This window comes from Nycticebus coucang, chromosome 16 (assembly GCF_027406575.1).
Source record: "Nycticebus coucang isolate mNycCou1 chromosome 16, mNycCou1.pri, whole genome shotgun sequence".
Lineage (NCBI taxonomy): Eukaryota > Metazoa > Chordata > Mammalia > Primates > Lorisidae > Nycticebus > Nycticebus coucang.
Window position 1 is genome coordinate 6,210,310 of NC_069795.1, and position 14,692 is coordinate 6,225,001.

The following is a 14,692-nucleotide window of genomic DNA, read 5'->3' on the forward strand; positions in this document are numbered from 1 at the left end:
AAGAATTAGACTAGCTTAAAAGTGGTGGCTGAGACTGAAAGAATGGCCAGCAGCAAGGCAGCTCTCCTTAAGAATGTTATCCTGGCTGAGAAGGGCAGACGGTAAAGAGTGAAATGTAGGGTTGCTTATTCTGATGGCAAAAAAAGCACCTCAGAACTTCATTATGTCAAAATTCTGTTCTAAATATATTCACTGTTAGAGAAATTAAATAACTATAGGGCTTTCTAAAACCAGCTCACTCTCCAGGGACCCTTTCCTAGAGACAGACATAGCAGAGCTGGGGCTCTGCTCTGCCCTGTGGAGCTCCGGCCCCTGCCCTCACTTCAGAGAGATCCGGTGGGAGGCACCCCACGGCCCGCACCGCAGCTCAGGATGCAGCCAGTTCGGTTTCTCTTTCTCTGTGGGATTATTTATTTGCACAGCTAGGGTGTGTAGCTGACGGGAGGGGGCAGGGAAGCAAACTGCTTTGTCACCCACAGTGCATCTTAGAGAGAAGCATCTGAGCCAAACTCAAGCGAAAGATGGAATTTGTCTCCTTCGCTTCCTTTCTTGGACAATTTTGCTCTTTTTCAAAGGGGTTGTTTCAATAGCAAACCTTGAATTCTCATTCCCTCCAATGTGCCTTCTCTCAGGACCACGCACATGGGTCTAAACCTCCTGGGGTAGATGTTCACCTCAGATACCAAACTGCTTCCCAGGAGGCTGAGCAGGTGCCAGGTCCGACTGGCAGAAGCTCTCCATGGCCACTGGTTTTCATGGGCACTTGGGACATACGTTCTACCTCAGATGGAATTACCAAGAAACAATCTCCAGGAGTTACAGCATGGAACCCCATTTGCATCTCTGACCGAGTCTGTCCTGGGCCTTGAGGGGAGCAGGATGGTACGAGTCCTGGAGTCCATAGGCCAGGGGGCCTGGAAAACTATGACATCCAAGGGCAGCAGAAGAGGTGTATCCCAGCACCAGGAGAGAGTCAGAAAATCACCTTTCTGTTCTGCTCCAGGGCCAGCAGCTCGGGTGGTGAGAGATGTCCTCCTCAGAAACAGGGAAAGGGAGTGGCATATGGCCTCCCATAGGTGACCCACCCGAACACCAGCTTGGCCAGGCCTTTGGAGACTAAGCCTGGAGAAAAGACATTTTAGGAAATAGATTTTCCACAGGACTAATGAGGCTCAGCTTCAGGGCCACTCACCTCCACTGTTTTCTTTTTCTCTGAGAGGAATGCCCCCACCCCAGTAACTCCAAGCTCCCCCCTGGTGTCCGGCTCCCTGCCCACTGGAGGAAGCATTGTGATGGTGACCTCTCTGTCAACTTGACTGGGTCACAGGTACCCAGACATTTGGTCAAATATTACTTCTGGATGTGTCTGTGGGGACATTTTGGATGAGTTGACATTTGGACTGGGAGACTAAGCAGATGACTCTACCCACGTGCATGGGTCTGTCTCACCCACTCAGGGGAAGCCCGATGAGAACAAAAAGGCTGACCCTCCCCTGAGGAAGAGGGAGCTCCTCCTGCCTGGCTGCTGCAGCTGGGATGGTGGTCTTGTCCTGCCTTTGGACTTGAACTAAAACACCAGCTCTGCTCATGTCTCGAACCTGACGGCTTTGGCCTGAACTCAGACCACCAGCTCTCCTGGGTCTCAGGCCTTTGGCCTCAGACTGGACTGCATCAACTGATTCTCCTGGGTCTCCGGGGTTCTGACTACAACTTCCCAGGTTCCATAATTGTGCGAACCATTTCCTCAAAATAAATCTCTTTCTGTACACAGGCATACCTTGGAGATATTACGTATTTAGTTCCAGATGACCACAGTTAAAGCAAATGCCATAATAAAGCAAGTCACACAATGATTTTTGCTTCCCAGTGCATATAAAAGTTATGTTCACACTATACTATAATCTCTTATATGTGCAATAGCATCATGTTTTTATAAATAATGTATATGCCTTAATTAAAAATATTTTATCGCTAAAAATGTACCGATCACCAGAGCCCTCAGTGAATCAAAATCTTGTTGCTCAATGTCGATGGCTGCTGACTGATCAGGGTGGTGGTTCTGAAGGTAGGGGTAGTTCTGGCAATTTCTTAAAATAAGACAACAATGATGTCTGCCACAATGACTCTCTTTTTCATGAAAGATTTCTCCATAGTGGGCAGCGCCTGTGGCTCAGTGGGTAGGGCACCAGCTCTATATACCGAGGGTGACGGCTTCAAACCCGGTCCCAGCCAGCTAAAACAGCAGTGGCAAATGCAACAAAAATAGCCGGGCGTTGTGGCGGGCGCCTGTAGTCCCAGGTACTTGGGAGGCTGAGGCAAGAGAATCACCCTAGTCCAAGAGCTGGAGATCGCTGTGAGCTGTAACATCACAGCACTCTACTGAGGGCGACAAAAAAAAAAAAAAAGATTTCTCCATAGTATGCAATACTGTTCAATAGCATTTTATCTATAGTAAAACAACTTTCAAAATTAAAGTCAGTCTTCTCAAACCTTGTCACTGCTTTAACAACCTAAGTTCATGTAAGGGTCTAAATCTGCTGTTCTCAGTCAACAGTGTTCCTAGAATACTCACCAGGAGTAGTTTCCATCTCAAGAAACCACTTTCTTAGCTCATTCATAAGCAGCAAGTCCTCATCCAATCAAGTCTGATCATGAGTTGCAGCAATTCAGTCCCATCTTCAGGATCCATTTCTAATTCTCTTGCTGTTTCTGCCACATCTGGAGTCACTTCTTCAACTAACATCCTGAACCCCTCAAAGTCATCCATGAGGGTTAGAATCAACTTCTTCCAAACTCCTGTTAATGTTGATATTTTCACCTTCTCCCATGAATCACAAATGTTCTCAATGGCATCTAGGTAGTGAATCCTTTCCAGAAGGTTTTCAGTTTACCTTGCCAAGATCCATCAGCATGATCACTCTCTATGGCAGCTGTAGCCTTACTTCTTAAACAATACACTTGAAAGTCAAAATTACTCTTTGATCAAAGGGTTGCAGAATGATGAACATTCATCTCCTGTACACCTCATTAGAGCTCTGATCGGGGCGGTTGTTGCTGAAGGTAGGGGTCATTGTGGCAATTTCTTAAAATAAGACAACAATGAAGTTTGCCACATTGACCCCTTTTTTCATTAAAGATTTCTCCATAGTAGGCAGTGCTGTTCAATAGCATTTTACCTAGGGTAAAATTGCTTTTAAAATTCAATGAGCAGTAATATTTTGAAAGGAATCTTTTTTTCTGAGCAGTAGGTCTCAATCATGGGCTTAAAATATTCAGTAAAGTATGCTGTAAATAGATGCACTGTCACCCGGGCTTTGTTGTTCCATTTACAGAGTACAGACAGAGTAGATTTAGCATAATTCCTGAGGGTCTTATAATTTTCAGAATGGTAAAGGAGCATTAGATTCACTTTAATATCATCAGTTGCATCAGTCCCTAGTAAGAGAGAAATCTGTCTTTTGAAGCTTTGAAGCCAGACATTGACTTTTCCTCTCTAACTATGAAAGTTCTAAACAGCATCTTCTTTCAATATCAGTTTGTTTCATCTACGTAAAAATTCTATTGTTCATTGAAGCCACTGGAATCAATGGTCTCAGCTACAGCCTCTGGACAACTCAATTGCCACGGCTTCTCCATCAGCACTTCCTGCCTCACCTTGCATTTCTGTTTCGTAGACAGCTTCTTTCCTTAAACTCCATGATCCAACCTCTCCCAGCTTCCAGCTTTTCCTCTGCGGCATCCCCACCTCTTGGCCATCATAGAATTGGAGAGAGCCAGGGTCCTGCTTTGGATTAGGCTTTAGCTTAAGGAAATGTGGCTGGTTTGCTCTTCTACCCAGATCACTGAAATCTCCTCCATATCAGTCCCCTATCAGCTATTTTGCTTTCTTATCACTCATGTTGTCACTAGAGTAGTACTTTTCAATTTCCTTCAAAATTTTTTCCTTTACATTCACAACTTCGCTATCTGTTTGTTCAAGAGACAAAGCTTTGGGCCTATCTCAACTTTCAACCTGCCTTCCTCACTAAGCTTAATCATTTCTAGTTTTTGATTTAAAGTGAGAGATATGTGACTTTTCCTTTCACTTGAACCCTTAGAGGCAATTGTAGGGTCCTTAATTAGCCTCATTTCAATCCAGTACCTATATTGAAAAATACAGGTATTGGAGAAGCCCGTCAGTGGTGCTTCAGGAGGATTCTCCTAGAAGACCAAGGAAGAGGTGCCAAGCCGGGATGGGGAATAGGAAGCTTCCTGAGAAAGACACAGGAGTAAGACCCTCAAGGACAAAGTCCAGAAGAGTGGGAGGCAGATGGTTGAGGTACAGAGTAGCCACACAATTTGCACCCTGAGGACTCCTCTAAGCTGGCTGAGGGCCTAGAAAATCAGACATCACACATGAAAGCTCAGGATGCCAACCCAATCTTGTAACAAAGTTCAGCAGACTCCTTTACTAGAGGAATAAGCTGAGAGGCATTTTAACTATTTAAGGAGATTGGCATAGGATAGAAAAAGAGATGAATTATACAGAATACAAAGTTCAGAAAAAGACCTACCCCTATGTTGTTCTTGATAAAGGACAAAGGTGCCACAATCATTTAGTGGGTAAAGAGTGATCTTTCAGTAAAGAGTGTTGGGTTAAACTGATATCCCCATGACTAAGAAGTATCTGACCACTACCCCACCCTACACACAAAATTACACCCAGATGGATTACACTCCTTAAGGTGAAAGGTGCAACAACAGAACTTCTGGAAGAAAAGATCTCTGATCATATACTATGTCAGTGCAACTCGACAATAAATAGTAACACCTACTTAGTCACAGTATGCAATGAACTGAGGGGAACCTGGGAGGAAGACTAGCAAGCCCTTCGCATGGAGAGACAAGGGTGCGACCCCCTACAATGATCCTCTCTGACTTTTATTGCAATCACAGGCTTGAGAAAATACAGCACAGTGGCAAGCTTCAAAGAGAGTCAAGGTTTTTCTATAACTTCATGATTTAAATCTTTTTTTTTTCCTTTGTTATTGTTAAATCATAGCTGTGTACATTAGGGCAATCCAAGGGTACAATGTGCTGGTTTCATATACAATCTGAAATATTCTCATCAAACTGTTCAACGTAGCCTTCATGGCATTTTCTTAGTTATTGTATGTAGACATTTGTATTCTGCCTTTAGTAAGTTTCGCCTGTACTCATTCTAAGATGCACCGTAAATGTGGCCCCACCCATCACCCTCCCTCCACCCTAACCTCCCCCCTCCCTTCCCCTTCCTTGGCCCTTTCCAACTATAGTCTTGTGCTATAGTTGGGTTATAGCCTTCATGTGAAAGCTATAATTTAGCTTCATAGTAGGGCTGAGTACATTGGATACTTTTTCTTCCATTCCTGAGATACTTTGCTAAGAAGAATATGTTCCAGCTCCATCCATGTAAACATGAAAGAGGTAAAGTCTCCATCTTTCTTTAAGGTTGCATAATATTCCATGGTGTACATATACCACAATTTATCAATCCATTTGTGGATCGATGGGCACTTGGGCTTTTTCCATGACTTAGCAATTACGATTACCCGAAGTCTCAGTGATGGTCAGAGACTTTTTTTTTTTTTGGTAGAGACAGAGTCTCACTTTACTGCCCTCGGTAGAGTGCCGTGGCGTCACACGGCTCACAGCAACCTCCAGCTCTTGGGCTTATGTGATTCTCTTGCCTCAGCCTCCCGAGCAGCTGGGACTACAGGCGCCCGCCACAACGCCTGGCTATTTTTTTGTTGTTGCAGTTTGGCCAGGGCTGGGTTTGAACCCACCACCCTCAGCATATGGGGCCGGCGCCCTACTCACTGAGCCACAGGCGCTGCCCGACTTAGCAATTATGAATTGGGCTGCAATAAACATTCTGGTACAAATATCTTTGTTATGATGTGATTTTTGGTCTTCTGGGTATATAACTAGTAGAGGAATTATAGGATTGAATGGCAGATCTATTTTTAGACCTCTAAGTGTTCTCCAAACGTCTTTCCAAAAGGAATGTATTGGGCGGTGCCTGTGGCTCAGTAAGTAGGGCGCCGGCCCCATATACCGAGGGTGGTGGGTTCAAACCCAGCCCCAGCCAAACTGCAACAACAACAAAAAAAGTAGCCGGGCGTTGTGGCGGGCGCCTATAGTCCCAGCTACTCGGGAGGCTGAGTCAAGAGAATCATGTAAGCCCAAGAGCTGGAGGTTGCTGTGAGCTGTGTGACGCCATGGCACTCTAACAAGGGTGGTAAAATGAGACTCTGTCTCTACAAAACAAATAAACAAACAAAAAACTGGCAAAAGGAATGTATTAATTTATATCCTCACCAGCAATGTAGAAGTGTGCCCTTTTCTCCACATCCACGCCAACATCTCTGGTCTTGGGATTTTGTGATATGGGCTAATCTTACTGGAGTTAGATGATATCTCAAAGTAGTTTTGATTTGCATTTCTCTGATGATTAAAGATGATAAGCATTTTTTCATATGTCTGTAGGCCGTGCATCTGTCTTCTTCAGAGAAGTTTCTCTTCAAGTCCCTTGCCCAGCCTGCGATGGGATCCCTTGTTCTTTTCTTGCTTATATGTTTGAGTTCTCTGTGGATTCTGGTTATTAAACCTTTGTCGGAAACATAACCTGCAAATATCTTCTCTCATTCTGAGGGCTGTCTGCTTGCTTTACTTACTATGTTCTTGGCTGTGCAGAAGCTTTTTCATTTGATCAGGTCCAGTAATGTATTTTTGATACTGCTTCAATTGCCTGGGGAGTCCTCTTCATAAAATATTCACCCAGGCCGATTCCTTCAAGAGTTTTCCCTGCACGTTCTTCAAGTATTTTTATAGTTTCATGTCTTAAGTTTAAATCTTTTATCCAGTGAGAGTTTATCCTAGTTAATGGTGAAAGGTGTGGGTCCAGTTTCAATCTTCTACAGGTTGCCAGCCAGTTCACCCAGCACCATTTGTTAAATAGGGAATCTTTTTCCCACTGGATGTTTTTAATTGGCTTGTCAAAGATCAAATAACAGTAAGTAGCTGGATTCGTCTCTTGGTTCTCTATTCTGTTCCAGACATCTAATTCTCTGTTTTTGTGCCAGTACCATGCTGTTTTGATCACTATCGATTTATAGTACAGTCTCCGGTCTGGTAATGTGATTCCTCCTGCTGTGTTTTTATTGCTGAGTACTGTTTTGGCTATTCGAGGTTTTTTCTGATTCCATACAAAACGAAGTATTATTTTTTCAATATCTTTAAAATATGACAACGGAGCTTTAATAGGAATTGCATTAAAATTACATATTGCTTTGGGTAGTATAGACATTTTAACAATGTTGATTCTTCCCAGCCATGAGCATGGTATGTTTTTCCATTTGTTAACATCTTCAGCTATTTCTTTTCTTAAAGTTTCATAGTTCTCTTTGTAGAGATCTTTCATGTCCTTTGTTAGGTATACTCCCAAATATTTCATCTTCTTTGGCACTACTGTGAAAGGAATAGAGTCCTTGACTGTTTTTTTGGCTTGGTTATCGTTGGTATATATAAAGGCTACAGATTTATGGGTGTTGATTTTGTAGCCTGAGACATTGCTGTATTCCTTGATCACTTCTAAAAGTTTTGTAGTAGAGTCCCCATTGTTTTCCAGAGGCTCCAGCAGTCTCTGGCCAGGAGAAGGGCTCTGCACAGAGGCAGGGAGGGCTCCGGAGGGCACGCGGCTACCAGAGTCCCTGGCCAGATGAGCAGGCCAGTGTGGAGGCAGGGAGGGTACAGGAGGGAGGATGCAGGGTTGCGTGGCTCCTGCAGTTCCTGGTCAGGGCATGCGGAGGCCCAGTGGGCATAGGTCATGGGTCGGGGGTCACGGCGCAGCTCTTATGGAGGTCCAGCCGGCGCCAAGCCCAGGAGTTTGAGGTTGCTATGAGCTGTGATGCCACGGCACTCTACCCAGGGCAACAGCCCGAGGCTCCAGTGTGCCAAAACCAGTCTCACTCTGCCCCTGAGGGTTAAGGCTGTAAGGCAGCTCAGTCCCTGCCTTTAGGCTGCTCAGTCACTAGGTTACTAGCTCCCACCCGATCCTTGCTCTGGGACCCTGAGGGCGGAGCTTGACGGGGCAGTTCTCTCACAATGGCTCCCTGCGGCCCACAGCTGAACACTATTAGCTCCGTCCAGCTCAGTGGCTCAGTCTGGGGCCCTAGACAATGCCCAAAGTTCTCCGCACTCCTGATCAAGCTCTCCCCAAGGCAGTTCAACTGAGTGCTAAGTCCAAAAACACCGAAACAGTTCACAGGTAAGGCCTTTCCGGTTTGCAGTCTCACTGCTGCTTGTACTTATGGCTGCCAGCAGGATTAGGTTGATCGAACACACGCAACCACCTGCCAGTTTTCCACTGTTTTTGTCCTCCTCTTGGGGTCCAGAAGTCCCTTGCTGACTCCCTGTATCCTTAAAGGGATGCAGATCCCACCAGCCAGAGATGCCTGGAGTCTTATCTCCCCAGACTCCTTCATGATTTAAATCTTAACACATCCTGTTTATTGCACTTCTGTCTTGCCTTTTTCTTATCACTGCTAAAAATGGCATAGCGCTGAGACAGGGTGCTGAGTCTAGTGAGTATTGTTTACAGGGCTCAGGGTCAGCAGAGATGCTTGGCTTTTTCCCAGATCACTCTGTCCCCAGTGTGTAGTACTTTTAACCCTATGCTCTATCCCACATTCTCCTCTTTTTGTTTCTTAGAACAGATCCAATCTATTAAAGGAAAACATAGGAGAGGGGTCTAGTCAGGTTGTTTTTAAAAATAATTCAAGTTAGTATAACATACGACCACATCTGTCTGTTCAGGTGAGAAAGTTCCTGGGACACAGATTAGCTTCTGTTCCAAGGGAATCTACTTGTGACCTGTTGCCACAATACTAGGTAGTTATTTTTAAACAGGACACAAAATATATAAAGAAAAGCTTGATAAATGGACTTTCAAAAGGTACCACCGAGAATGTGAAGGAAAGCCATAGACCAGGAGAATATATTTTGAGACACATTCACATACACACACAAATATATCTGACAAAGGACTATTACCCAGAATATATCAAAATCTTATATGAATCGGTAAAGAAAGGATCCCCCCCAAAAAAAGACCGCCCACAATTTCAAAAGATGAACTGTGACAGATATTACACAAAAAGAAGATATTCAAATGGCCAGAAGTCCAAGAAAAGTCAGTATCACTAGCTATTTGGGAAATGCAGATGAAACTACAATGAAACACCCTTCCACTCGTGACAATGACCACAATGAAAGGGCTGGCAGTGCCAAGTGCCATCAAGAATGTGAGGCAATTCGATGTCTTTCACCTTGCCAGCAGGTGTGTAAACTAAAAAAACACTTTGGAAAGCAATTTCTCCTTTGGCAGTATCTACTACAGCTAAGCATGCACTGATTCAGCAAATCACCCCTAGCACAAACCTACCGGAAATGACAGCTGACATGCAGCAAGAGACGTGGTCTAGAATGGTTACAGCAGTATTACTCCTAATTGCCAAAAATCGTTGTGTCCGTCTGGATACAAACAGAGGAGAAACACCACCCAGTAATTTAACCAGAGAAAGTTTGATAAAAAAACAGATCATTTACTATTATGAGGGATTTGAGTAAGAGAGATTAACAGTAATAAGAGAACTTTAAAGAACACAGGAATAAACACATATAAGGAATAGCCACTGGCCCTAGGGCCGAGGTCAAGCAACCAAGGAAATGCCACCAAGCCCTGGGCTGAGACCCACATCTGCTGCAAGGGCACAGGTATGCCCTTGATTGGGAGAGAAGTAACCACAGTTCCCTGTCAGTGGAACAGGCTTGAAATTCACCCTCTGGAACTTGCTAGAAAACTGGCCTCTAGATTGTTAGGGAAAGCTGTTTACCAGGAATTGTCTCACAGAGGTGCACTCTGCTACAAAACCCCTAGCAGGTGTACCAGGGGAGATGCAGTCTGCTGGGTGCTGCAGGCACACTGCAGAGCCTACCAAGCCAGGGCCCCTGAACCAAGAAGGAAAAACTCTTTCCTTCTGCAGTGCTTCTCCAGTACCCCCCAGTAACAAGCTTCAAGGGCCAGACTGTAGTGGAAAAATATTTATAGGGCCCAGATCCATTTCCACAGAGCAGACAAAAGGGGTAAATTTGGACTTGCAAGGCAATATATTTGTAAACATCACAACTGCAGTCAAGAAATTTCCATCAAAAGAAGAATAGATAAATGAAAGGCTACACGGTCATAAAAAGTACAAACTATTGATGCACATATCAGGTAGAAGTTTAACAGACAGACACGTTGAGTCTAAAGAGCTAAACCTGAAAGAGTACAAACAGGATGATTCCATTCATATGAAGTTCAAAACTGGGCAGAACTTACCAATGATGAAGGAAGTAAGAACAGTGGGGACCTTTGGTGGGGAATTAATGATGGGGAAGAGGTAGAAGGAACCTTCTGGAGAGCTGCATACATTCCATTCTTGATCTGAATAGTAGTTCACTGGTGCAAACATACATAAAAATTGAGTCACGTGGCTAAGATTTGTATTTGGCTGTACATAAATTTTATCATGTCAATATTTTAAAATAATTTTAATTAAAAAATATATATATATATGAAAAGACCATGTTATCTGTGCAACTGCTCAAATGTGACTACAAATTCAACCTCTTTTCACAATGAATTTCTTGGGCCAAAGGACCAGAAAACATTCCCCTAGGAAATCAATTCTGGGGTTTGCTTTGTGTGTCACTCTGAAGCGCTGACAGCTGCTTAACACTTCCGTTGGCCGGGTGCGGAAGGCTGATCCTCGACCTCACTGTGAGGTTTTCTAGGATGAGTCTTACTATATTTCATTAATTGTCAAATCAGTATCTTCTCTGTCTTCCACTATATATCAACTTAAGAGGTTTCAAAGCAATCTCTTTTTGTTAACTTCTGGCAGCCCACTAGGGTGGAAAGGACAAAAAATTTGGAGTCAGGAGCCCCTCATTCACGTCCCAGCTCCACCACCACAGTGGAGCCGTAGGGTATGCCCCACACCTGTGTCCCTGTCTCCAAACTGGGGATAACACTGCCTGCCTCACCAGGCAGTCGGAAGCACTGTATACCCAGCAGTGATTACTTCTACCCTACCTGCTAGCCAAAGTGTGCCCTTTAGCAGTATCAGTGGTGCTCAGGAATATCAGCTCAGCTCTGCCCTTCCCTTTCCACCTTGCCAGAGGCATTCTGCCCCCCACCCTTCCTGTTACATGACAAGCAGGGAGTGCACTTTCCAGGGGGCGTGGCAGGCTGCTCACACACAGTGGCCTCCTCCTGGAGCCAACAAGAGGGGCAGAACAGGGCCTCATAGGGTGAGCTGTGGAGAGCAGGTTCTTCCCGAAGCCAGTTAAGGAGCCACAAACCTCCACAGACATTTTCACATCAAGGGACACTCAGTAAGGCCTGTGAACCCTTTCTCTGAATAATATTTTTACAGGAATAAAATGAAACATAGAGGATTACAAAGGAAATCAATGAGGTTGAAATAAATTGATCAAAATAATCATTAAGAGCAAGCCGGAGTAATATGGGCATTTCTTCATTACCTCCTTGAACAATGATCTCTAGGTAAGGACTAACAGAAAGGGCCTTAACTTTGCAGGCAGGGTGAGTTTCTCCCCTATCTGTAGGAGCCCACAACTACCACAATGTGGTGTGAAATTGCAACTGATTTCTTCCGATAATAAAGTCACAAGCCCCACTACCCTGGGTCAGTGCCCACTGAACTATGGCACCTGCCCTCCAAAAGTTCATATATTGATGTCCTAATCCCTAATCCCTGAGAAAGTGCTCTTATTTGGAGACAGGCTCTTCACTGAGTTATAGTGAAGTCATTAGGGTAGCCCCCACTATAACCAGTGACCTTATTTTCATAAGGCCCTGGGAGTCAGGGCTAAGGTGGAGTACAGTGGAGGGACACTTAGTTAAGAGCTGCACATGTTTAGCAATGTTTTTGGTAAAATACATACTTTTAAATTTTGTGGCAAAAAAAAATGGTGACAGCAGCTGAAAATTTCTAAAATGTTTTCTACTTAGAAGAATCAATTATCACCTGGCAGCTCCAAGAAAGCCCAAGGGTATGCGTCCTCGGTTCAGCCGGGATACCAGTTGGTGACCATAGAGCTGTCTGTTCAGAGGGTGCTGCAGACTCCCTTTTGGTGAGAAAGGAATTTCAAGTGTCCCGCCCCAGGGGGAAGCAGTTTCTTTCCCTGTCTTTCACATCAGCTCCTGGTGGCTCAACCAACAACTATGGACAGAAGTTTCATTCATCATTCACCTTTCACACCCACAGACGCAGCAGTAGCGGCTGCAGAGGCTGTGCGAGGAGACTGCCCCTGCCAGCGTGGCTTCAGGAGCAGCCAGTGCCCCTCTTTTGCAGCTGACCAGAAGAAACAGGAGCACACGTTGGTGGAAAGGATATCAGTGCAGCCCACAGCTGTCACACAGGGGGCCTGCACCTTCACCCCAAGCCTTCCGCTGCCCAGAAGACTCTTCCGACTGCCTCCTCCAATGGCAGACAGGAATCCAGGTGCTGCAGGTTCAATGATGAAAACACAAGTCTTTGATGGGTTTGTGGCTTACAGGATGGGGTGTGGGGACTGACAAAGAGACCAGCTAGGCCCCTCTGAATCCTCATCACGAAGAGGCCTCGACCTTGGACTTCCATGACTGTCTCTGAATTGCCCAATTTTAGCAAGAATCTACAAAGGGGGTTTAACCAAGGTCCCCCATCCACCACATCTAATCAAATCGCACACACCCCACCCTTGGCTCTGACCACTCAAGTGGGTCTATCCATCTGCCCCTGGCTTGTTAAGACCCCACTCGTCCATGATGCATTCTGAGGCCTCTCTTTCCCCCCACTTGGCAAAGTGGGGGAGGAATAACCATTCCTGAATAACAATCTCTTTTTACCCTGTAAACACTGTCCTACTCTGGTTTTGCTTTAACGGGGCAGGGAAGTGAACCGAGGTCCTACCTGCAGAAGGTTAGGAAAAGCTGTTCCAGGAAGCCAATCTGCAGACACAGGGAATATGGAAGGGCCTGGTGGATTCCAGACACTACCTGCAGTGGCAAAGCTCAGAAATGGGGCCAGAGACCAGGCAAGGAGGGCTCAGTGAGGCCTCAGAAAGCACAGGAGCAACTGGGCTCCAGCTGAGGATATCAGGGCACCTCGGTCCTTCCTGGAGTTTTACAGGTGGCTGCAACTGCAGGGGGGTAGGGGTCCCTGTCCCACCCATCAAGACAATGGAGAAGCACCCTGACTATTTCAAGTATGACCCCTCCCCATCAAACTATGTGACTGGAAAGGAAAGGGCCGAGGATTCATGCGAATGATCACTGGCCTGGGAATCGTGAATTTAGACATTTGCGGGACTGTCTCGGTCAGCCCCGGCTCCCATAGCAAAGCACCACAGACCGGGTGGCTCAAACAACAGAAATCTGCTCTTCCCCATTTCTAGCGTCTGAAGTCCAAGATAGGGTGCCAGCACGGTCGGGTTCTGCCGAGCACTCTCTTCCTGGTTATGGCTGTCGTCTCGTGACATCCTCACTGGGTAGAGAGCTCGGCTGCCTCTTCCTTGTCTCATAAGGACACCAATCCCATTGTGAGGGGAGGGCTCCACCCTCGGGGCTCATCTAGACCTCATCACCTCCCAAAGGCCTCATCTCCAGTTATCCCCATGTGGTCTTGCAACACATGAATTTGGAGGGATCCAATTCGGTCCTTAGCAAGTATCACCACCATTCCGGGGCAGCTGCAGTGTGCACAGCGTGGCGCAGACAGTGAGTCCTCACGGGACTTCCCTCCGCGCTGCTCACTTGCTGCTACCAACTGTGCTTCACTCTGGGAAGCTACTTCTCACCTTCACATTCTTATTCTCTCCTGAACATGACGATAACCTCACCCACCTCAGGCTTCAACTCAGACAGCAAGAGACAGACTTGTACATGCTACAGAGGATGACTCCATCCAGGCTGTCTCTTCACTCTGCAATCTACGCCCTGCCGAAGCTTTCTCTATTTTATTTTTTTTAAGTATCTTTATGTGCAATTCCCAATCCCTAAGCAGCCAAGAGCACACACAACATTTTTTAAAGCCTGATTCTTTTAAACCTCTGATGCAGTCTTTTCTGAATAACAGCCCAAATAACACTGAATGATTTTATTTGAACAATTTTATCCACCACATCAAAAGGAATAAAAACATGGTATCCACAGATTTAGGGTGGCCAATATACAACAGACTTCTAAAGAAAAGAAAACTTTGATTATTACCATAAGCCAAGAATCGAAGTGTAAAACTAAACAAAAAATTATTAAGTGCCAAAAAAGCACCAGCAGGATGCCATTAATGGGGTCACTGATTTTTCTGTGCAATCAGCCATGTTAGAAAAATGTAAAACTTTTGTAAAAGCTCTTTGATTGTCTAGGTCTAGTGAAAAAAAGGAAGGATGGTGTCTTTAGCCCCATATAAAACACAAAGATAAGAGTTTTGTCAAAAAAGAACACATTCTGGGTGGCACCTGTGGCTCAAAGGAGTAGGGCACCAGCCCCATATGTCGGAGGTGGTGGCAGGTTCAAACCCAGCCCCGGCCAAAAACTGCAAAAAAAATACACAATCTCCTT

The 14,692-nt window shown here is 45.3% G+C and overlaps 1 protein-coding gene across 18 annotated transcripts in view; it reads right to left on the reverse strand.

Moving 5' to 3' along the window:
* The window catches only part of B3GALT5 (beta-1,3-galactosyltransferase 5), a 62,679-nt gene that overhangs the window by 13,197 nt on the left and 34,790 nt on the right, over positions 1-14,692 (reverse strand). For 3 of the 18 annotated variants that reach the window (XM_053565471.1, XM_053565469.1, XM_053565462.1), the window contains exons 3-4: positions 10,403-10,522; positions 986-1,122 (exon numbers count right to left, since the gene is read on the reverse strand). The exons of 11 other annotated variants lie outside the window; for them this stretch is intronic. The gene's annotated coding sequence lies outside the window, so the exon portion shown is untranslated. Of the gene's footprint in view, positions 1-985; positions 1,123-10,402; positions 10,523-12,341; positions 12,813-14,692 lie in introns of those variants that run through there. 4 more of the 18 variants (XM_053565465.1, XM_053565473.1, XM_053565472.1 and 1 more) reach the window with 3 other exon arrangements.